This window comes from Bombina bombina, chromosome 1 (assembly GCF_027579735.1).
Source record: "Bombina bombina isolate aBomBom1 chromosome 1, aBomBom1.pri, whole genome shotgun sequence".
Lineage (NCBI taxonomy): Eukaryota > Metazoa > Chordata > Amphibia > Anura > Bombinatoridae > Bombina > Bombina bombina.
The window spans coordinates 934,095,922-934,120,555 of record NC_069499.1 but is presented as its reverse complement, the minus strand read 5'-3'; positions in this window follow the sequence as shown (position 1 = coordinate 934,120,555).

The window sequence follows — 24,634 nt, the reverse complement described above, 5'->3', positions numbered from 1 at the left end:
GGAATGCCTCTTTCTTTATCTGATTTGTAGATAGCCTTGAAAGATGAAATCACCCTTGTGGAGGGGAAGCTTTGAAGTCCAGAAGATATCCCTGAGATATGATCTCCAACGCCCAGGGATCCTGAACATCTCTTGCCCACACCTGGGCGAAGAGAGAAAGTCTGCCCCCTACTAGATCCGTTGCCGGATAGGGGGCCGTTCCTTCATGCTGTCTTAGAGGCAGCAGCAGGCTTTCTGGCCTGCTTGCCTTTGTTCCAGGACTGGTTAGGTTTCAAGCCTGTTTAGATTGAGCAAAAGTTCCCTCTTGTTTTGAAGCGGAGGAAGTTGATGCTGCACCTGCCTTGAAATTTCGAAAGACACGAAAATTAGACTGTTTGGCCTTTGCTTTGGCCCTGTCCTGAGGAAGGGTGTGACCCTTACCTCCATTAATGTCAGCAATAATTTCCTTCAAACCAGGCCCGAATAAGGTCTGCCCCTTGAAAGGAATGGCTTCGATTTAAGCCATAGCGCCCTACGCGCTTGGATGCCGAATCCGGAATTCTTAGCCGTTAGTTTAGTCAAATGAACAATGGCATCAGAAACAAATGAGTTAGCTAGTTAAGTGTTCTAAGCTTGTCAATAATTTCAGTCAATGGAGCTGTATGGATGGCCTCTTCCAGGGCCTCAAACCAGAATGCCGCCGCAGCAGTGACAGGCGCAATGCATGCAAGGGGCTGTAAAATAAAACCTTGTTGAATGAACATTTTCTTAAGGTAACCCTCCAATTTTTTATCCATTGGATCTGAAAAAACACAACTGTCCTCAACCGGGATAGTAGTACGCTTTGCTAAAGTAGAAACTGCTCCCTCCACCTTAGGGACCGTCTGCCATAAGTCCCGTGTAGTGGCGTCTATTGGAAACATTTTTCTAAATATAGGAGGTGGGGAAAAAGGCACACCCGGTCAATCCCACTCCTTGCTAATAATTTCTGTAAGCCTTTTAGGTATAGGAAAAACATCAGTACACACCGGCACCGCATAGTATTTATCCAGCCTACACAATTTCTCTGGTACTGCAACTGTGTTACAGTCATTCAGAGCAGCTAATACCTCCCCAAGCAACACACGGAGGTTCTCAAGCTTAAATTTAAAATTAGAAATCTCTGAATCAGGTTTCCCCGAATCAGAGATGTCACCCACAGACTGAAGCTCTCCGTCCTCATGATCTGCATATTGTGACGCAGTATCAGACATGGCCCTTACAGCATCTGCGCGCTCTGTATTTCTCCTAACCCCAGAGCAATCGCCCTTGCCTCTTAATTCAGGCAACCTGGATAATACCTCTGACAGGGTATTATTCATGATTGCAGCCATGTCCTGCAAGGTAATCGCTATGGGCGTCCCTGATGTAATTGGCGCCATATTAGCGTGCATCCCCTGAGCGGGAGGCGAAGGGTCTGACACGTGGGGAGAGTTAGTCGGCATAACTTCCCCCTCGTCAGAATCTTCTGGTGATATTTATTTTACATTTAAAGACTGATCTTTACTGTTTAAAGTGAAATCAATACATTTAGTACACATTCTCCTATGGGGCTCCACCATGGCTTTCAAACATAATGAACAAGTAGTTTCCTCTGTGTCAGACATGTTAAAACAGACTAGCAATGAAACTAGCAAGCTTGGAAAACACTTTAAACAAGTTTACAAGCAATATAAAAAACATTACTGCACCTTTAAGAAACACAAGTTTTGTCAAAATTTGAAATAGCAGTGAAAAAAGGCAGTTACACTAACGAAATTTTTACAGTGTATGTAACAAGTTAGCAGAGCATTGCACCCACTTGCAAATGGATGATTAACCCCTTAATACCCAAAACGGAATAATAAATGACAAAAATGTTTTTTCAAACAGTCACAACAACTGCCACAGCCCTACTGTGGCTTTTTACCTCCCTCAAAAACGACTTTGAAGCCTTTTGAGCCCTCCAGAGATGTCCTGGATCATGCAGGAAGAAGCTGGATGTCTGTGTCTGTAATTTTTGCTGTGCGAAAAACCGGCAAAATAGGCCCCTCCCACTCATATTACAACAGTGGAAAGCCTAAGGAAACTGTTTCTAGGCAAAATTCAAGCCAGCCATGTGGAAAAAAACTAGGCCCCAATAAGTTTTATCACCAAATACATATAAAAACGATTAAACATGCCAGCAAAGTTTTATATTACATTTTTATAAGAGTATATATCTCTATTAATAAGCCTGATACCAGTCGCTCTCACTGCATTTAAGGCTTTACTTACATTAGTTCGGTATCAGCAGCATTTTCTAGCAAATTCCATCCCTAGAAAAATATTTTAACTGCACATACCTTATTGCAGGAAAACCTGCACGCCATTCCCTCTCTGAAGTTATCTCACTCCTCAGAATATGTGAGAACAGCCATGGATCTTAGTTACTTCTGCTAAGATCATAGAAAACGCAGGCAGATTCTTCTTCTAAATACTGCCTGAGATAAACAGTACACTCCGGCACCATTTAAAAAACATAATTTATGTAAGAACTTACCTGATAAATTCATTTCTTTCATATTAACAAGAGTCCATGAGCTAGTGACGTATGGGATATACATTCCTACCAGGAGGGGCAAAGTTTCCCAAACCTTAAAATGCCTATAAATACACCCCTCACCACACCCACAAATCAGTTTAACGAATAGCCAAGAAGTGGGGTGATAAGAAAAAAGTGCGAAGCATATAAAATAAGTAATTGGAATAATTGTGCTTTATACAAAAAAATCATAACCACCACAAAAAAGGGTGGGCCTCATGGACTCTTGTTAATATGAAAGAAATGAATTTATCAGGTAAGTTCTTACATAAATTATGTTTTCTTTCATGTAATTAACAAGAGTCCATGAGCTAGTGACGTATGGGATAATGAATACCCAAGATGTGGATCTTTCCACACAAGAGTCACTAGAGAGGGAGGGATAAAATAAAGACAGCCAATTCCTGCTGAAAATAATCCACACCCAAAATAAAGTTTAATGAAAAACATAAGCAGAAGATTCAAACCAAAACCACTGCCTGAAGTACCTTTCTACCAAAAACTGCTTCAGAAGAAGAGAATACATCAAAATGGTAGAATTTAGTAAAAGTATGCAAAGAGGACCAAGTCGCTGCTTTGCAAATCTGATCAACTGAAGCTTCATTCCTAAACGCCCAGGAAGTAGAAACTGACCTAGTAGAATGAGCTGTAATCCTCTGAGGCGGAGTCTTACCCGATTTAACATAGGCAAGATGAATTAAAAATTTCAACCAGGATGCCAAAGAAATGGCAGAAGCTTTCTGGCCTTTTCTAGAACCAGAAAAGATGACAAATAGACTAGAAGTCTTTCGGAAAGATTTAGTAGCTTCAACATAATATTTCAAAGCTCTAACAACATCCAAAGAATGTAACGATTTCTCCTTAGAATTCTTAGGATTAGGACATAATGAAGGAACCACGATTTCTCTACTAATGTTGTTGGAATTCACAACCTTAGGTAAAAATTCAAAAGAAGTTCGCAACACCGCCTTATCCTGATGAAAAATCAGAAAAGGAGACTCACAAGAAAGAGCAGATAATTCAGAAACTCTTCTGGCAGAAGAGATGGCCAAAAGGAACAAAACTTTCCAAGAAAGCAATTTAATGTCCAATGAATGCATAGGTTCAAACGGAGGAGCTTGAAGAGCTCCCAGAACCAAATTCAAACTCCATGGAGGAGAAATTGACTTAATGACAGGTTTTATACGAACCAAAGCTTGTACAAAACAATGAATATCAGGAAGAATAGCAATCTTTCTGTGAAAAAGAACAGAAAGAGCAGAGATTTGTCCTTTCAAGGAACTTGCGGACAAACCCTTATCTAAACCATCCTGAAGAAATTGTAATATTCTCGGAATTCTAAAAGAATACCAAGAAAAATGATGAGTAAGACACCAAGAAATATAAGTCTTCCAGACTCTATAATATATCTCTCTAGATACAGATTTACGAGCCTGTAACATAGTATCAATCACAGAGTCAGAGAAACCTCTTTGACTAAGAATCAAGCGTTCAATCTCCATACCTTTAAATTTAAGGATTTCAGATCCGGATGGAAAAAAGGACCTTGCGACAGAAGGTCTGGTCTTAACGGAAGAGTCCATGGTTGGCAAGATGCCATCCGGACAAGATCCGCATACCAAAACCTGTGAGGCCATGCCGGAGCTATTAGCAGAACAAACGAGCATTCCCTCAGAATCTTGGAGATTACTCTTGGAAGAAGAACTAGAGGCGGAAAGATATAGGCAGGATGATACTTCCAAGGAAGTGATAATGCATCCACTGCCTCCGCCTGAGGATCCCGGGATCTGGACAGATACCTGGGAAGTTTCTTGTTTAGATGAGAGGCCATCAGATCTATCTCTGGAAGCCCCCACATTTGAACAATCTGAAGAAATACCTCTGGGTGAAGAGACCATTCGCCCGGATGCAACGTTTGGCGACTGAGATAATCCGCTTCCCAATTGTCTACACCTGGGATATGAACCGCAGAGATTAGACAGGAGCTGGATTCCGCCCAAACCAAAATTCGAGATGCTTCTTTCATAGCCAGAGGACTGTGAGTCCCTCCTTGATGATTGATGTATGCCACAGTTGTGACATTGTCTGTCTGAAAACAAATGAACGATTCTCTCTTCAGAAGAGGCCAAAACTGAAGAGCTCTGAAAATTGCACGGAGTTCCAAAATATTGATCGGTAATCTCACCTCCTGAGATTCCCAAACTCCCTGTGCCGTCAGAGATCCCCACACAGCTCCCCAACCTGTGAGACTTGCATCTGTTGAAATTACAGTCCAGGTCGGAAGAACAAAAGAAGCCCCCTGAATTAAACGATGGTGATCTGTCCACCACGTTAGAGAGTGTCGAATAATCGGTTTTAAAGATATTAATTGAGATATCTTCGTGTAATCCCTGCACCATTGGTTCAGCATACAGAGCTGAAGAGGTCGCATGTGAAAACGAGCAAAGGGGATCGCGTCCGATGCAGCAGTCATAAGACCTAGAATTTCCATGCATAAGGCTACCGAAGGGAATGATTGTGACTGAAGGTTTCGACAAGCTGTAATCAATTTTAGACGTCTCTTGTCTGTTAAAGACAGAGTCATGGACACTGAATCTATCTGGAAACCCAGAAAGGTTACCCTTGTTTGAGGAATCAAAGAACTTTTTGGTAAATTGATCCTCCAACCATGATCTTGAAGAAACAACACAAGTCGATTCGTATGAGACTCTGCTAAATGTAAAGACTGAGCAAGTACCAAGATATCGTCCAAATAAGGAAATACCACAATACCCTGTTCTCTGATTACAGACAGAAGGGCACCGAGAATCTTTGTGAAAATTCTTGGAGCTGTAGCAAGGCCAAACGGTAGAGCCACAAATTGGTAATGCTTGTCTAGAAAAGAGAATCTCAGGAACTGAAAATGATCTGGATGAATCGGAATATGCAGATATGCATCCTGTAAATCTATTGTGGACATATAATTCCCTTGCTGAACAAAAGGCAATATAGTCCTTACAGTTACCATCTTGAACGTTGGTATCCTTACATAACGATTCAATAATTTTAGATCCAGAACTGGTCTGAAGGAATTCTCCTTCTTTGGTACAATGAAGAGATTTGAATAAAACCCCATCCCCTGTTCCGGAACTGGAACTGGCATAATTACTCCAGCCAACTCTAGATCTGAAACACAATTCAGAAATGCTTGAGCTTTCACTGGATTTACTGGGACACGGGAAAGAAAAAATCTCTTTGCAGGAGGTCTCATCTTGAAACCAATTCTGTACCCTTCTGAAACAATGCTCTGAATCCAAAGATTGTGAACAGAATTGATCCAAATTTCTTTGAAAAAACGTAACCTGCCCCCTACCAGCTGAACTGGAATGAGGGCCGTACCTTCATGTGAACTTAGAAGCAGGCTTTGCCTTTCTAGCAGGCTTGGATTTATTCCAGACTGGAGATGGTTTCCAAACTGAAACTGCTCCTGAGGACGAAGGATCAGGCTTTTGTTCTTTGTTGAAACGAAAGGAACGAAAACGATTGTTAGCCCTGTTTTTACCTTTAGATTTTTTATCCTGTGGTAAAAAAGTTCCTTTCCCACCAGTAACAGTTGAAATAATAGAATCCAACTGAGAACCAAATAATTTGTTTCCCTGGAAAGAAATGGAAAGTAGAGTTGATTTAGAAGCCATATCAGCATTCCAAGTTTTAAGCCATAAAGCTCTTCTGGCTAAGATAGCTAGAGACATAAACCTAACATCAACTCTAATAATATCAAAAATGGCATCACAGATAAAATTATTAGCATGCTGAAGAAGAATAATAATATCATGAGAATCACGATTTGCTACTTGTTGCGCTAGGGTTTCCAACCAAAAAGTTGAAGCTGCAGCAACATCAGCCAATGATATAGCAGGTCTAAGAAGATTACCTGAACACAGATAAGCTTTTCTTAGAAAGGATTCAATTTTTCTATCTAAAGGATCCTTAAACGAGGTACCATCTGACGTAGGAATGGTAGTACGTTTAGCAAGGGTAGAAATAGCCCCATCAACTTTAGGGATTTTGTCCCAAAATTCTAACCTGTCAGGCGGAACAGGATATAATTGCTTAAAACGTTTAGAAGGAGTAAATGAATTACCCAATTTATCCCATTCTTTGGAAATCACTGCAGAAATAGCATTAGGAACAGGAAAAACTTCTGGAATAACCGCAGGAGCTTTAAAAACCTTATCCAAACGTATAGAATTAGTATCAAGAGGACTAGAATCCTCTATTTCTAAAGCAATTAGTACTTCTTTAAGTAAAAAGCGAATAAATTCCATCTTAAATAAATATGAAGATTTATCAGCATCAATCTCTGAGATAGAATCCTCTGAACCAGAAGAGTCCAAAGAATCAGAATGATGGTGTTCATTTAAAAATTCATCTGTAGAGAGAGAAGATTTAAAAGACTTTTTACGTTTACTAGAAGGAGAAATAACAGACAAAGCCTTCTTTATGGATTCAGAAACAAAATCTCTTATGTTATCAGGAACATTCTGCACCTTAGATGTTGAGGGAACTGCAACAGGCAATGGTACATTACTAAAGGAAATATTATCTGCTTTAACAAGTTTGTCATGACAATTATTACAAACAACAGCTGGAGGAATAGCTACCAAAAATTTACAGCAGATACACTTAGCTTTGGTAGATCCAGCAGGCAGTGATTTTCCTGTAGTATCTTCTGGCTCAGATGCAACGTGAGACATCTTGCAATATGTAAGAGAAAAAACAACATATAAAGCAAAATAGATCAAATTCCTTATAAGACAGTTTCAGGAATGGGAAAGAATGCCAAATATCAAGCTTCTAGCAACCAGAAGCAAATGAAAAATGAGACTGAAATAATGTGGAGACAAAAGCGACGCCCATATTTTTTAGCGCCAAATAAGACGCCCACATTATTTGGCGCCTAAATGCTTTTGGCGCCAAAAATGACGCCACATCCGGAACGCCGACATCTTTGGCGCAAAATAACGTCAAAAAATGACGTAACTTCCGGCGACACGTATGACGCCGGAAACGGAAAAGAATTTTTGCGCCAAAAAAGTCCGCGCCAAGAATGACGCAATAAAATGAAGCATTTTCAGCCCCCGCGAGCCTAACAGCCCACAGGGAAAAAAGTCAAATTTTTGAGGTAAGAAAAATATGATAATTCAATGCATAATCCCAAATATGAAACTGACTGTCTGAAAATAAGGAAAGTTGAACATTCTGAGTCAAGGCAAATTAATGTTTGAATACATATATTTAGAACTTTATAAATAAAGTGCCCAACCATAGCTTAGAGTGTCACAGAAAATAAGACTTACTTACCCCAGGACACTCATCTACATGTTTGTAGAAAGCCAAACCAGTACTGAAACGAGAATCAGTAGAGGTAATGGTAAATATAAGAGTATATCGTCGATCTGAAAAGGGAGGTAAGAGATGAATCTCTACGACCGATAACAGAGAACCTTATGAAATAGACCCCGTAGAAGGAGATCACTGCATTCAATAGGCAATACTCTCTTCACATCCCTCTGACATTCACTGCACGCTGAGAGGAAAACCGGGCTCCAACTTGCTGCGGAGCGCATATCAACGTAGAATCTAGCACAAACTTACTTCACCACCTCCCTTGGAGGCAAAGTTTGTATAACTGATTTGTGGGTGTGGTGAGGGGTGTATTTATAGGCATTTTAAGGTTTGGGAAACTTTGCCCCTCCTGGTAGGAATGTATATCCCATACGTCACTAGCTCATGGACTCTTGTTAATTACATGAAAGAAATAACAAACTTTTGATTGAAGAATAAACTAAGTATAAAACACCACACTCCTCTTACGACCTCCATCTTGGTTGAGGCTTGCAAGAGAATGACTGGATATGACAGCTGGGGGAGGAGCTATATAGCAGCTCTGCTGTGGGTGATCCTCTTGCAACTTCCTGTTGGGAAGGAGAATATCCCACAAGTAATGGATGATCCGTGGACTGGATACACTTAACAAGAGAAAACTGTACTGCGCCTTTAAATTTTAAAAGCACAACTATTTTTCTGATATCTTCAAAAAACGTGTTTATGGCAATAAAAATTATTTTAATGTGCCCAAAATACTCTATCAGTATTGCATCCACTTGCTGAGATATGTAAGAAACAATATAATATCGATTTTAACAGTTATTTATTTATTATCTTTAATTAGGCCCCTGCACCACTCTACAGCACTGCTGTGGCGCCTACCTGCCCCCGGAATACACTGCTGTTGTCTGATAAGCTTTAAAGACCCTTCAAAGGCCGAGACAACTTAGGCCCCACCGGAGCCCCAGACTCTGCTTCTTATGCGATCCGGATGATACTGCTCGTCTGAGAGCGCGAAAATAGGCCCCGCACACCGTGGGCATAACTCTAACCTGACTAAGACCCCCATGGGTCGCAAAGTAAAAACAAACATGTCGATCCATTGTAAAAAATATGCCATGTGCCCTCTTGCATACACCTCAAGTGAAACAACGTAAGACTGCACTCCCTCAGGACAGTGATAACTCCCAGCGTCCAGCCCTTGAATAATCCTCAAAGATATATTTACATACTTTGGCAATCAGTATAAAGGGATCCCATGTACACCATTTCCTTACATATAGTGCATACTTTTTACCCCTCCCCATATAGGGAAAAATGTCAGCCTGTTCTGATGCATCAAGACTCCCCAGAAACAAAAGACTGAACATACCTCAATGCTGCTTGTAGCATGACACCGTTCTCCACACTGAAGATTTTTCTTACACTACCTTCAGCTGCGCTGTGGGAACCATTATGGATCTTAGATAATGTTTGCTAAGATCATCAACATCAGGGCAGAAAATAAGATGTCTCCACTCCTTTTGGGAAGCAACAGACTGACGATTTCTCCCTGAGAAAAATAGTACTCACTGGCACCATTTTAAAATAAAAAACTTCTTGATTGAAGAATCTAAACTAACACCTCACTTTACCTCTTCCTATCACTAACACAGGCAAAGAGAATGACTAGAGGTGTAGGGAAGGGAGGAGCTATATATACAGCTCTGCTGTGGTGCTCTTTGCCACTTCCTGCTAGCAGGAGGTTAAATCCCACAAGGATGAAATCCATGGACTCGTCATATCTTGTAAAAGAAATTAATCCACAACCCAAAATATAAGTTATTCTCATGAAGAAATGAAAAACTTAAAACATTAGCAGAAGAATCAAACTAAAACAGCTGCCTGAAGAACTTTTCTACCAAAAACTGCTTCTGAGGAAGCAAATACATCAAAACGGTAGAATTTAGTAAATGTATGCAAAGAGGACCAAGTTGCCGCTCTGCAAATCTGATCAACTGAAGCTTCATTCTTAAAAGCCCACAAAGTGGAGAACGATCTAGTAGAATGAGCTGACCCGACTCTAAATAAGCTTGATGAATCAAAAGCTTTAACCAAGAGGCCAAGGAAATAGCAGAAGCCTTCTGACCTTTCCTAGAACCAGAGAATATAACAAATAGACTAGAAGTCTTTCTGAAATGTTTAGTAGCTTCAACATAATATTTCAAAGCTCTAACCACATCCAAAGAATGTAAGGATTTTTCCAAAGAATTCTTAGGATTATGACACAAGGAAGGGAAAAGAATTTCTCTACTAATGTTGTTAGAATTCACAACCTTAGGTAAGAACTTAAATGAAGTCTGCAAAACCACCTTATCCTGATGAAAAATCAGAAAAGGAGATTCACAAGAAAGAGCAGAAAGCTCAGAAACTCTTCTAGCAGAAGAGATGGCCAAAAGGAACAACACTTTCCAAGAATGTAGTTTAATGTCCAAAGAGTGCATAGGCTCAAATGGAGGAGCCTGTAACGCCTTCAAAACCAAATTAAGACTCCAAGGAGGAGAAATTGATTTAATGACAGGCTTAATATGAACTAAAGCCTGAACAAAACAGTGAATATCAGGAAGAGAGGCAATCTTTCTTTGAAATAAAACAGAAAGAGCAGAGATTTGTCCCTTCAAAGTACTTGCAGACAAACCTTTATCCAAACCATCCTGAAGAAACTGTAAAATTCTAGGAATTCTAAAAGAATGCCAAGAGAATTTATGAGAAGAACACCATGAAATGTAAGTCTTCAAAACTCGATAATAAATCTTCCTAGAGACAGATTTACGAGCTTGTAACATAGTATTAATTACTGAGTCAGAGAAACCTCTATGACTTAGCACTAAGCGTTCAATTTCCATACCTTTAAATTTAATAATTTGAGATCCTAATGGAAAAACAGACCTTGAGACAGTGGCTCCAGCCTTAACGGAAGTGGCCAAGGTTGGCAACTGGACATCCGAACAAGATCCGCATACCAAAACCTGTGAGGCCATGCTGGAGCCACCAGCAACACAAATGATTGTTCCATGATGATTTTGGAGATCACTCTTGGAAGAAGAACTGGAGGCGGGAAGATATAAGCAGGTTGATAACACCAAGGAAGTGTCAGCACATCCACTGCTTCCGCCTGAGAATCCCTGGACCTGGACAGGTATCTGGAAGTTTCTTGTTTAGATGAGAAGCCATCAGATCGATTTCTGGAAGAACCCACATCTGAACAATCTGAGAAAACACATCCGGATGGAGAGACCACTCCCCTGGATGTAAAGTCTGACAGCTGAGATAATCCGCCTCCCAATTGTCTACACCCGGGATATGAAACGCAGAATTTAGACAGGAGTTGGATTCCGCCCAAACAAGTATCCAAGATACTTCTTTCATAGCTTGGGGACTGTGAGTCCCACCCGGATGATTAACATATGCCACAGTTGTAATATTGTCTATCTGAAAACAAATGAACGGTTCTCTCTTTAACCAAGGCCAAAACTGAAGAGCTCTGAGAATTGCACGGAGTTCTAAAATATTGATTGGTAATCTCGCCTCTTGAGATATCCAAACCCCTTGTGCTGTCAGAGATCCCCAGACAGCTCCACAACCTGAAAGACTCGCATCTGTTGTGATCACAGTCCAGGTCGGCCGAACAAAAGAGGCCCCTTGAAATAAACGCTGGTGTCGAACATTGGGATTTAAGGATATTAATTGAGATATCTTTGTATAATCCCAGCACCATTGATTCAGCATACAAAGCTGGAGAGGTCTCATGTGAAAACGAGAAATAGGATCTTCTGAATCAGATAGATCCTCATCAGAGGTGGATAATTCATTATGTTGTCGGTCATTTGAAATTTCATCAACTTTATGAGAAGTTTTAAAAGACCTCTTACGCTTATTAGAAGGCGGAAATGCAGACAAAGCCTTCTAAATAGAATCAGTAACAAATTCTTTAAAATTCATAGGTATATCATGTACATTAGAAGTTGAAGGAACTACCGGCAATGTACTATTACTGACGGACACACTATCTGTATGTAAAAGTTTATCATGGCAACTAATACAAATGACATTAGGAGATATAATCTCCACAATTTTACAACAAATGCACTTAGCTTTGGTAGAACCCATGTCAGGCATCAAAGTTCCAACAGATACTTCTGAGGCAGGATCAGATTGAGACATCTTGCAGAATGTAAAAGAAAAAACAACATATAAAGCAAAATCATCAATTTCCTTATATGACAGTTTCAGGAATGGGGAAAAAATGCAAATAGCATAGCCCTCTGACATAGAAAAAGGCAAGAGGCAAACAGCAATGGGGCAAATAAATAATGAAAAAAGTTTGGCGCCATGTATGGCGCACAACGTAACTTAAAAAAATTTTTGGCGCCAACCATGTCCGGAAATGACACACTCACGTCACTAACGACGCAAACCTGTGTGAAACCTCTGCGTCAATTATGACGCCAGAAATGATGAACTTGCGTCAACAGACGTGCCTTTAGCGCCAAAAAAATCTTGCGCCAAGAATGACGCAATATAAGTGTAGCATTTGGTGCACCCACAAGCCTAAGTCAGCCCACAATTTGAAACAAAGTAGTCAATTGAAAAAAAGACTAAACCCCAAGTAAGAAAAAAATATTTCTTAATATTAACTTTCCCCAAATATGAAACTGACAATCTGCAAAAGGAAATACATGAACCTGACTCATGGCAAATATAAGTACAATACATATATTTAGAACTTTATATAAATGCATAAAGTGCCAAACCATAGCTGAGGTGTATTAAGTAATAAAAACATACTTACCCAAAAACACCCATCCACATATAGCAGATAGCCAAACCAGTACTGAAACAGTTATCAGTAGAAGTAATGGTATATGAGAGTATATCGTCGATCTGAAAAAGACCCCCGTTAGGAAAATCTTTGCATTTAATAGGTGATAGTCTCCACGTCCCTCTGACATTCGCTGTACTCCGAGAGGAATCGGGCTTCAAAATGCTGAGAAGCGCATGTCAACGTAGAAATCTTAGCGCAAACTTACTTGACCACCTCCATAGGAGGCAAAGTTTGTTAAACTGAATTGTGGGTGTGGTGAGGGGTGTATTTATAGTCATTTTGAGGTTTGGGAATCTTTGCCCCTCCTGGTAGGATTGTATATCCCATACGTCACTAGCTCATGGACTCTTGCCAATTACATGAAAGAAATATGCAATATACATTAAAAACTTTATAATATAAATCACGTTTTTGTATAAAAATATAAATAATATGTTATGCACTTTATGAATTTCCTAATTGGAACACTAAGTTATCTTGATTCTATTATATAATGATTCATTTTTTGTATATAAATAATATTTAGCACTTTAATATATTTTAATTTTAGCACAAATAATAATTTCCTGTTTAAGAATGTCTTTCTTAATAATATATTACAAAGGATATTTTATGTTTGTAAATTTGTAAATTTTTGTAATGCTACTATGTATCAATGTCTGAAAATACACTAATATGTATTATTTATCACATGCACGCTAAGATACAAATACTGTTCATCCGTCTTTTCTGTCAAATTTTCATAGAGGTATCTTTGCATTGGAGCACTTATGAATCAGGATATATAAACTCACAATGATTGGACAGCCAAGCTCCAATGTTTAACTCCGTGGAACTGCTAATATTACGTCAAAGACACACCCCTCTCTTCTCTTCCATGATCGGGTGAAATCCTTTGCGATAGGTGGATCATGGAAGAGAAGAGAGGGGTGTGTCTTTGACGTAATATTAGCAGTTCCACGGAGTTATCCATTACAGACCTTTGAGAGAGACTGCAAGAAGGCAACGGTCTGCTACAAAAGGAGAGTATTGTTCTTATTTCATTTGCATACAGATTCTTGTAATAACATCTGACATTTTTTGTGCATTAATTGTTTGTGGTAAATAATTTATAGCTAACCTGATAAATGTATTTCTTTCATGGTGGTGAGAGTACATTCCTACCAGGAGGAGGAAAAGTTTCCCAAACCTCCAAAAGCCTATAAAAAAAAAAAAAACACCCAACCACACTTCTACCTCAGTTTTATGAATAGCCAAGTGGTGAAGTGTTTAAAAGGAGTAAAAGGCAAAATGAGGAGCAGGAAAAAAGATGTGCTTTAAACAAAAAAACAACCCCAAATTTGTGGGGCCTCGTGGACTCTCACCACCATGAAAGAAATTAATTTATCAGGTAAGATATAAATTGTTTTCTTTCATATAAGTGGCGAAAGTCCACAAGCTGTTCCGTATGAGATATAATGCCCAAGATGTGGAAGCCAATGAGTAACAAGAAAGAGACAGATAAAATAAAAACAGCTTTTCTTTGCTGAGAAATTATATCCATATCCGAAACTAATGTCTTTTATGACAAAAACTCAAAATATAGGCACAATTATCAAACTGAGATAACTGCCTGAAGGACCTTTCTACCAAAAGATGCTTCTGACAAGGCAAAAAATTTAAAATGGTAACATTTGTAAAAGGCATGCAGAGAAGACCAAGTGGCCACTTTGCAAATTTGATCAACTGAAGCCTAATTCTTCAAAGCCCAAGATGTGGCAACTAATCTAGTAGAATGAGCTGTAATACTCTGAGGAGGAGGCTGACCTGCCTCCAAATAAGCTTTGTGAATCACAGGTTTCAACCAAGAGGCTAAAGAAATAGCAGAGGCCTTCTGGTCTTTCTTAGGGCCAGAAAAAAACAACAAACAGACTAGGGGGCCTATCTATCAAGCCGTCAACTTTGTTGCATTCGACAACACCAATACGTTCGCCTAACATCGCAGCCACGAACCTGAATACGATCTCTATATTTATAAAAAAAGCCGCATACCAAGTACGGGTCGATGAGCAGCGGACTGTTGTTAACTAGCAGTCATAGATCTCGCTGCTATTCGGCTTTTTACCAACTTTATTTATACCCTGTCACTAAACGCCGCCACTATACTAAAATGTTTGACCCCTATCCCACTACAACTAAATAAAAATATTAACCCCTATCCCGCCGTTCCCGGACCCCACCGCAACTAAATAAAAGTATTAACCCCTATCCCGCCACTCCCGGACCCCACCACAACTAAATAAAAATATTAACACCTAAACCCCTGGCCTCCCACATCACTACCACTAACTAAACCTATTAACCCCTAAACTGCCAGCCCCCCACATCGCCACAAACTAAATTAAAGGGACAGTCTAGTCCACAATAAACGTTCATGATTCAGATAGAGAATGTAATTTTAAACAATTTTCCAATTTACTTTTATCACCAATTTTGCTTTGTTCTCTTGGTATTCTTAGTTTAAAGCTAAACCTAGGAGGTTCATATGCTAATTTCTAAGCCATTGAAGGCCGCTTCTTCTCTCAGGACATCTTGACAGTTTTTCACCACTAGAGGGTGCTAGTTCATGTGTGTCATATAGATAACACTGTGCTCATGCACGTGGAGTTCAGGCGAGTCAGCTCTGATTGGCTAAAATGGATGTCTGTCAAAAGAACAGAAATAAGGGGGCAGTTTTCAGAGGCTTAGATACAAGGTAATCACAGAGGTAAAAAACATAATTTATGCTTACCTGATAAATTTATTTCTCTTGTAGTGTATTCAGTCCACGGATCATCCATTACTTATGGAATATATTCTCTTCCCAACAGGAAATTGCAAGAGGATCACCCAAGCAGAGCTGCCACATAGCTCCTCCCCTCACATGTCATATTCAGTCATTCGACCAAAACAAGACGAGAAAGGAGGAACCATAGGGTGCAGTGGTGACTGAAGTTTTAATTAAAATTTAGATCTGTCTTAAAAAGACAGGGCGGGCCGTGGACTGAATACACTACAAGAGAAATAAATTTATCAGGTAAGCATAAATTATGTTTTCTCTTGTTAAGTGTATCCAGTCCACGGATCATTCATTACTTATGGGATACCAATACCAAAGCTAAAGTACACGGATGATGGGAGGGACAAGGTAGGAACTTAAACGGAAGGAACCACTGCCTGTAGAACCTTTCTCCCAAAAACAGCCTCCGAAGAAGCAAAAGTGTCAAATTTGTAAAATTTTGAAAAGGTGTGAAGCGAAGACCAAGTCCCAGCCTTGCAAATCTGTTCAACAGGCCTCATTCTTAAAGGCCCAGGTGGAAGCCACAGCTCTAGTGGAATGAGCTGTAATTCTTTCAGGGGGCTGCTGTTCAGCAGTCTCATAGGCTAAACGTATTATGCTACGAAGCCAAAAGGAGAGAGAGGTTGCTGAAGCTTTTTGACCTCTCCTCTGTCCAGAGTAAACGACAAACAGGGAAGAAGTTTGACGAAAATCTTTAGTTGCCTGTAAATAGAATTTCAGGGCACGGACTACGTCCAAATTATGCAAAAGTCGTTCCTTCTTTGAAGAAGGATTAGGACATAATGATGGCACAACAATCTCCTGATTGATATTCCTGTTAGAAACTACCTTAGGTAAAAACCCAGTTTTAGTACGCAGAACTACCTTGTCTGAATGGAAAATCAGATAAGGAGAATCACAATGTAAGGCAGATAACTCCGAGACTCTTCGAGCCGAGGAAATAGCCATCAAAAACAGAACTTTCCAAGATAAAAGTTTAATATCAATGGAATGAAGAGGTTCAAACGGAACTCCTTGAAGAACCTTAAGAACCAAGTTTAAGCTCCACGGAGGAGCAACAGCTTTAAATACAGTCTTAATCCTAGCTAAAGCTTGACAAAAGGCCTGGACGTCTGGAACTTCTGCCAGACGCTTGTGCAAAAGAATAGACAGAGCAGAAATCTGTCCCTTTAAAGAACTAGCTGATAAGCCTTTTTCCAAGCCCTCTTGGAGAAAAGACAATATCCTTGGAATCCTAACCTTACTCCATGAGTAACTCTTGGATTCGCACCAATACAGGTATTTACGCCATATCTTATGGTAGATTTTTCTGGTAACAGGCTTTCGTGCCTGTATCAAAGTATCAATAACTGACTCGGAGAAGCCACGCTTTGATAGGATCAAGCGTTCAATCTCCACGCAGTCAGCCTCAGAGAAATTAGATTTGGATGATTGAAGGGACCTTGTATTAGAAGGTCTTTCCTCAAAGGTAGAGTCCATGGAGGACAGGACGACATGACCACTAGGTCTGCATACCAGGTCCTGCGTGGCCACGCGGGCGCTATCAGAATCACCGATGCTCTCTCCTGTTTGATCTTGGCAATCAGACGAGGGAGCAGAGGAAACGGTGGAAACACATAAGCCATGTTGAAAAACCAAGGAGCTGTTAGAGCATCTATCAGCTTCGCTCCCGGGTCCCTGGACCTGGAACCGTAAAGAGGAAGTTTGGCGTTCTGGCGAGACGCCATGAGATCCACTTCTGGTTTGCCCCAACGATGGACCAGTTGAGCAAATACCTCCAGATGGAGTTCCCACTCCCCCGGATGAAAAGTCTGACGACTTAGAAAGTCCGCCACCCAGTTCTCCACTCCTGGGATGTGGATCGCTGATAAGTGGCAAGAATGAGACTCTGCCCGGAGAATTATCTTTGAGACTTCCAACATCGCTAGGGAGCTCCTGGTTCCCCCTTGATGGTTGATATAAGCCACAGTCGTGATGTTGTCCGACTGAAATCTGATGAACCTCAGTGTTGCTAGCTGAGGCCAAGCTAGAAGAGCGTTGAATATTGCCCTTAGCTCCAGAATATTTATTGGGAGGAGTTTCTCCTCCTGAGTCCAGGATCCCTGAGCCTTCAGGGAATTCCAGACTGCGCCCCAGCCTAGGAGGCTGGCATCTGTTGTTACAATCGTCCAATCTGGCCTGCGAAAGGTCATGCCCCTGGACAGATGGACCCGAGATAACCACCAGAGAAGAGAATCTCTGGTCTCTTGATCCAGATTTAGTAGAGGGGACAAATCTGAGTAATCCCCATTCCACTGACTTAGCATGCACAATTGAAGCGGTCTGAGATGCAGGCGCGCAAATGGCACTATGTCCATTGCCGCTACCATTAAGCTGATTACTTCCATGCACTGAGCCACTGATGGGCGTGGAATGGAATGAAGGACCCGGCAAGCATTTAAGAGTTTTGATAACCTAGCCTCCGTCAGGTAAATTTTCATTTTTACAGAATCTATCAGAGTCACTAGGAAAGAGACTCTTGTGAGTGGTGATAGAGAACTCTTTTCCACGTTCACCTTCCACCCATGCGACCTTAGAAATGCCAGAACTATCTCTGTATGAGACTTGGCCATTTGCAAGCTTGTCGCCTGTATCAGGATGTCGTCTAGATACGGAGCCACCACTATGCCTCGCGGTCTTAGAACCGCCAGAAGAGAGCCCAGCACCTTTGTAAAGATTCTCAGGGCCGTAGCCAACCCGAAGGGGAGAGCTACAAACTGGTAATGCCTGTCTAGGAAGGCAAATCTTAGGAACCGATGATGATCTTTGTGAATTGGTATGTGAAGGTAGGCATCCTTTAAATCCACCGTGGTCATGTACTGACCCTCTTGGATCGTGGGTAGGATAGTCCGAATAGTTTCCATCTTGAATGATGGAACTCTTAGGAATTTGTTTAAAATCTTTAGGTCCAAAATTGGCCTGAAGGTACCCTCTTTCTTGGGAACCACGAACAGATTTGAATAAAATCCCTGTCCTTGTTCCGTCCGCGGAACTGGGTGGATCACTCCCATTACTAGGAGGTCTTGTACACAACATAGGAATGCCTCTTTCTTTATTTGGTTTGCTGATAACCTTGAAAGATGAAATCTCCCTAGAGGAGGAGAAGCCTTGAAGTCCAGAAGATATCCCTGAGATATGATCTCCAATGCCCAGGGATCCTGGACATCTCTTGCCCACGCTTGGGCGAAGAGAGAAAGTCTGCCCCCCACTAGATCCATTTCCGGATAGGGGGCCATCCCTTCATGCTGTCTTAGGGGCAGTAGCAGGTTTTCTGGCCTGCTTGCCCTTGTTCCAGGACTGGTTAGTTTTCCAGGCCTGTCTGTAACGAGCAACGGTTCCTTCTTGTTTCGGGGCGGAGGAAGTTGACGTTGCTCCTGCCTTGAAGTTTCGAAAGAGTGAATGGCCTCTTCTAGAGACTGAAACCTTTTCATGTTTTTCCTGACCTGAGCTGCCAGCCGTATCATTTCTTTTGCCTATACACTTGTAATGTGATTTGGAACATTACAATAAAGGAGTTGGATCAAATTCCAAGTTTATTGTATTCCTTTTGCCTACCTGGGTGCGCTGACTACTACTTTTGCTCCTCAAATTATTGTAGTCTTGATAAAGGCCTAAGGAAGGGCCGAAACGCGTTGACATCATATGGTGAGCTTCATTCTGATTTTATCTACAATATTTCACTATGTTATATTTGTTTTATTCACAGGATAAACAAAAGTACTCTAGGGGACTGAGTCTTGGACAGAGACCAGATATCCTTTTCATCTATATTTCCCAATATTTCTATTCACACTCTGAGGATACACTACAAGGAAGGATTATAACAAATTATCACTAATATTGATTATTATCACGATATATATAAACATTATTTTGAAATTCAATACTACACAACTGTTTGTATATATATTTTTCACCCAATTTTTGATTTTTTCATATTTTTAATTTTTGATTTTTTCACATTTTCCACCATCACAATTTTTTTTGAATTTTTTTGCATTTTTTATCACTTTTTACTTATCATTTTTTTCATTCACTTTGATAAGGAACTCACTATCCCTTAAGGATCTACTGATACTTATCCTTATTTTTCGGATTAAGGATACAATCAGAACTGGACATTATTAACCACAATTGTAACCAATTGTATATTCAGGACTAAATTGCACTGTCCCCATTTATTTAATCACATGGATCCATGTTTATGTTTTTATTTTTAACTGTATGTGTTTTTAACTATATATATTTATGTATATTTATGTTGGTAATTAAATGACATTATTTTAAGTATAAATCCTTAGCCTTGTATATTAGGCACTCCTTGGACCTTGAATAATTTTAACTGTATTTACTTAGGGATAGCTAGGTACCCCTATTCCTAGGAGATAGAAGGAATTATATTGGTTGAAGCGCTGTGATATACAGTTATTATCAAATTATTTAAATCTACAATAAGAAATTACTATGTTACAAAAAAAAACAGTATCAAAAATTAAAAATGAATTACACCTAATCTAATAGTCCTATCAAAATAACCCCCCCCCAAAAAAAAAAAAACCCTAGCCTACAATAAGCTTCAAATGGCCCTTAAAAGGGCCTTTTGAGGGGCATTGCCCCAAATAAATCAGCTCTTTTACCTGTAAAGAAAAATACAAACACCCCCCAACAGTAAAACCCACCACACACACAACCAACCCCCCCAAATAAAAACCCTATCTAAAAAACCTAAGCTCCCCATTGCCCTGAAAAGGGCATTTGTATGGGGCATTGCCTTTAAAAGGGCATTTAGCTCTTTTACTGCCCAGACCCTACTCTAAAAATAAAACCCACCCAGAAAACCCTTAAATAAACCTAACACTAACCCCCAACGATTCACTTACAGTTCTTGAAGTTCCGTTTAAAGGATCCATCCAGCCGGCAAGAAGTCTTCACTCGGGCAGCAAGAAGTCTTCATCCATGCAGCCTCTTCCATCTTCATCCAGCCGGCGAAGTCTTTATCCATGCCGCCTCTTCTATCTTAATCCATCCGGCGCAGAGCGGGTTCATCCTGAAGACATCCGACGAGGAACTCCTCTTCAATATGGTCTCCGACGTAAACTGGATTTTGAATGCAAGGGACGTCATCCAAGATGGCGTCCCTTGCATTCCTATTGGCTAAAAGGTTCCAATCAGCCAATAGGATTAGAGCCGCTAAAATTCAAATTGGCTGTTCCAATCTGCCAATAGGATTTGAGCAGCTCTTATCCTATTGGCTGTTCCAATCAGCCAATAGGATGAGAGCTCAATCCTATTGGCTGATTGGAACAGCCTATAGGATGAGAGCTGCTCAAATCCTATTGACTGATTGGAACAGACAAAGGATTTTAGCGGCTCTAAACCTATTGGCTGATTGGAACCTTTTAGCCAATAGGAATGCAAGGGACGCCATCTTGGATGACGTCCCTTGCATTCAAAATCCAGTTTACGGCGGAGACCATATTGAAGAGGAGTTCCTCGTCGGATGTCTTCAGGATGAACCCGCTCTGCGCCGGATGGATGAAGATAGAATAGGCCTCATAGATGAAGACTTTGCCGGCTGGATGAAGATGGAAGAGGTCGCATGGATAAAGACTTCTTGCCGGCTGGATGGATCCTTCAAGCAGAACTTCAAGAACTGTAAGTGGATCGTCGGGGTTAGTGTTAGGTTTATTTAAGGGTGCTTTGGGTGGGTTTTATTTTTAGAGTAGGGTCTGGGCAGTAAAAGAGCTAAATGCCCTTTTAAGGGCAATGCCCATACAAATGCCCTTTTCAGGGCAATGGGGAGCTTAGGTTTTTTTAGATAGGGTTTTTATTTGGGAAGGTTGGTTGTGTGGGTGGTGGGTTTTACTGATGGGGGTTTTTTGTATTTTTCTTTACAGGTAAAAGAGCTGATTTCTTAAGGCAATGCCCCGCAAAAGGCCATTTTAAGGGCCATTGGTAGTTTATTGTAGGCTAGGGGGGGGGTTTATTTTGATAGGGCTATTAGATTAGGTGTAATTCGTTTTTATTTTTGATACTGTGGTTTGTTTGTTTTTGTAATTTAGTGTTTGTTTTTGTAACTTAGTTTCTTTTTGTAACTTAGTAATTTTTTATTGTAGATTTAAATAATTTGAGTAGGGTTAGGGTTTGGGTTTTTTTAATATGTAATATAGTTCATTTAATTGGTAGTTTAGTGTAATTTTAGTATAATAGTTAGGGTAGGTTAATTAATAGTTTAATATAGTTTTAATTTATTATAAAATAGGGATGTTGTAATTTTAATGTAAAGTTAGCGGGTTGTTAGGTTTAGGGGTTAATAGCTTAATTTAGTTTATGGTGATGTGGGGGGGTTTAGGGGTTAATAGGTTTAGTTAGTGGTAGTGAGGTGGGAGGCCAGGGGTTTAGGGGTTAATACTTGTATTTAGTTGCGGTGGGGTCCGGGAGCGGCGGAATAGGGGTTAATACATTTATTTAGTTGTGGTGGGGTCTGGGAGCGGCGGAATAGGGGTTAATACATTTACTTAGTTGTGGTGCGGTCCGGGAGTGGCAGAATAGGGGTTAATAGATTTATTTAGTTGCGGTGCGGTCCGGGAGTGACGGAATAGGGGTTAATACATTTATTTAGTTGCAGCGATGTTGGGACGGCAGAATAGGGGTGTTTAGACTCAGAGCTTATGTTAGGTATAAATGTAACTGATTTTCTACCATTGAAATCAATGGGATATCTGGCAGCATCGAAAATAAGCTTTCGCGGCTTTCAGACTCCCATTGATTCCTATGGCATCCGTGGCCTCAAGGGTGGCAAATTGAAAACCAGGTATGCTGGGTCGGAATAGCCGCAAGCGTACCGGTTAACTATTTGATAACTTTAAAAAAAGTGTCAAATAGTGCCGAATGTGTATGTAATGACATAAGCATCAATCTGTGTCGGATTGAGACCGACGGATCGTATGTTACGTCACAGATTTCAACTTTTGCCAGTCTGTAGGCTTTGATAACTAGGTCAAATCAAGCTCGCAACAATTACGCTGCGGAATTCCAGCGTATTTGTGGTTGACGGTTTGATAAATAAGGGCCTAGAAGTCTGTCTGAAAACCTTAGTAGCATCAACATAATATTTCAAAGCTCTAACAACATCCAAAGAATGCAAGGCTTTTTAAGTAGCATTTTTAGGATTAGGACACAAGGAGGGAATGATAATTTTTCTATTAATGTTATTAACCTTTTAACGACCAAGGACGTGCCAGGAACATCCTAAAAAAAACACCCTTAACGACCAAGGACATTCCTGGCACGTCCTCTGGGGTTGGAAGCTCTGGAAGCGTTCCTGATCGCTTCCAGGGTATTGCAGTGATGCCTCGATATTCAGGCATCTCTGCAATATGCTTTTTACCCCACCGATGCAGAGAACCACTCTGTGGCCCTCTCTGCATCGGACATCGATGGCCGCAATCGTTGGTGGGTGGGAGCCGACGTGGGTGGGCGTCATCAATGCATGGCTAATGCAAGAGGGGGGCGGGATCGGGGGCGGGGTAGCTGGGGGCGCGCACGGATGCACGCGTGCACGTGGAGTAGGCGCGTGCACGGGCGGGAGCGGGTGGTAACCGCTACACTACAGAATATTTTTTTGAGAAAAGTGGGAGGGATCTAAGGGATGTGGGAGGGGGTGGGGGAAGCTACACTACAGAAAAAAAATTTTTTTTTTGTAAACTGGGTACTGGCAGACAGCTGCCAGTACCCAAGATGACAGACAATAAGGAAGAGGGGGAGGGTTACAGAGCTGTTTGGGGGGGATCAGGGAAGTTTGGGGCTAAGGTGATCCTACACCGCAGCATATGTAAATATGCTAAAAAAAAAAATTAAAAAAATTAAAAGATACCTTTTATTTTATTATTGGCAGACTTTCTGCCAGTACTTAAGATAGCAGGGACAATTGTGGGGTGGGGGAGGGAAGAGAGCTGTTTAGGAGGGATCAGGGGGTGTTATGTGTCAGGTGGGAGGCTGATCTCTACACTAAAGCTACCTAATTAACCCCTTCACTGCTGGGCATAATTCACGTGTGGTGTGCAGCAGCATTTAGCGGCCTTCTAATTACCAAAAAGCAACACCAAAGCCGTATATGTCTGCTATTTCTGAACAAAGGGGATCCCAGAGAAGCATTTACAACCATTTGTGCCATAATTGCACAAGCTGTTTGTAAATAATTTCAGTGAGAAACCTAAAATTTGTGGAAAAGTTTGTGAAAAAGTGAACAATTTTTTTTATTTGATCGCATTTGGTGGTTAAATGGTGGCATGAAATATACCAAAATGGGCCTAGATCAATACTTTGGGTTGTCTACTACACTACAATAAAGCTAAAATTAACCCTACAAGATCCCTAATTAACACCTTTACTGCTAGGCATAATACACATGTGGTGCGCAGCAGCATTTAGCGGCCTTCTAATTACCAAAAAGCAACGGCAAAGCCATATATGTCTGCTATTTTTTAACAAAGGGGATCCCAGAGAATCATTTACAATCATTTGTGCCATAATTGCACAAGCTGTTTGTGAATAATTTCAGTGAGAAACCTAAAATTGTGAAAAAATTTAAAGTTTTTTTTTATATTTGATCACATTTGGCGGTGAAAACATAATTTATGCTTACCTGATAAATTTATTTCTCTTGTAGTGTATCCAGTCCACGGATCATCCATTACTTATGGGATATTAACTCCTCCCCAACAGGAAGTGCAAGAGGATTCACCCAGCAGAGCTGCTATATAGCTCCTCCCCTAACTGCCATTACCAGTCATTCGACCGAAAACATGCAGAGAAAGGAAAACCATAGGGTACAGTGGTGACTGTAGTTTAATGGAAAAATTACCTGCCTTAAAGTGACAGGGCGGGCCGTGGACTGGATACACTAAAAGAGAAATAAATTTATCAGGTAAGCATAAATTATGTTTTCTCTTGTTAAGTT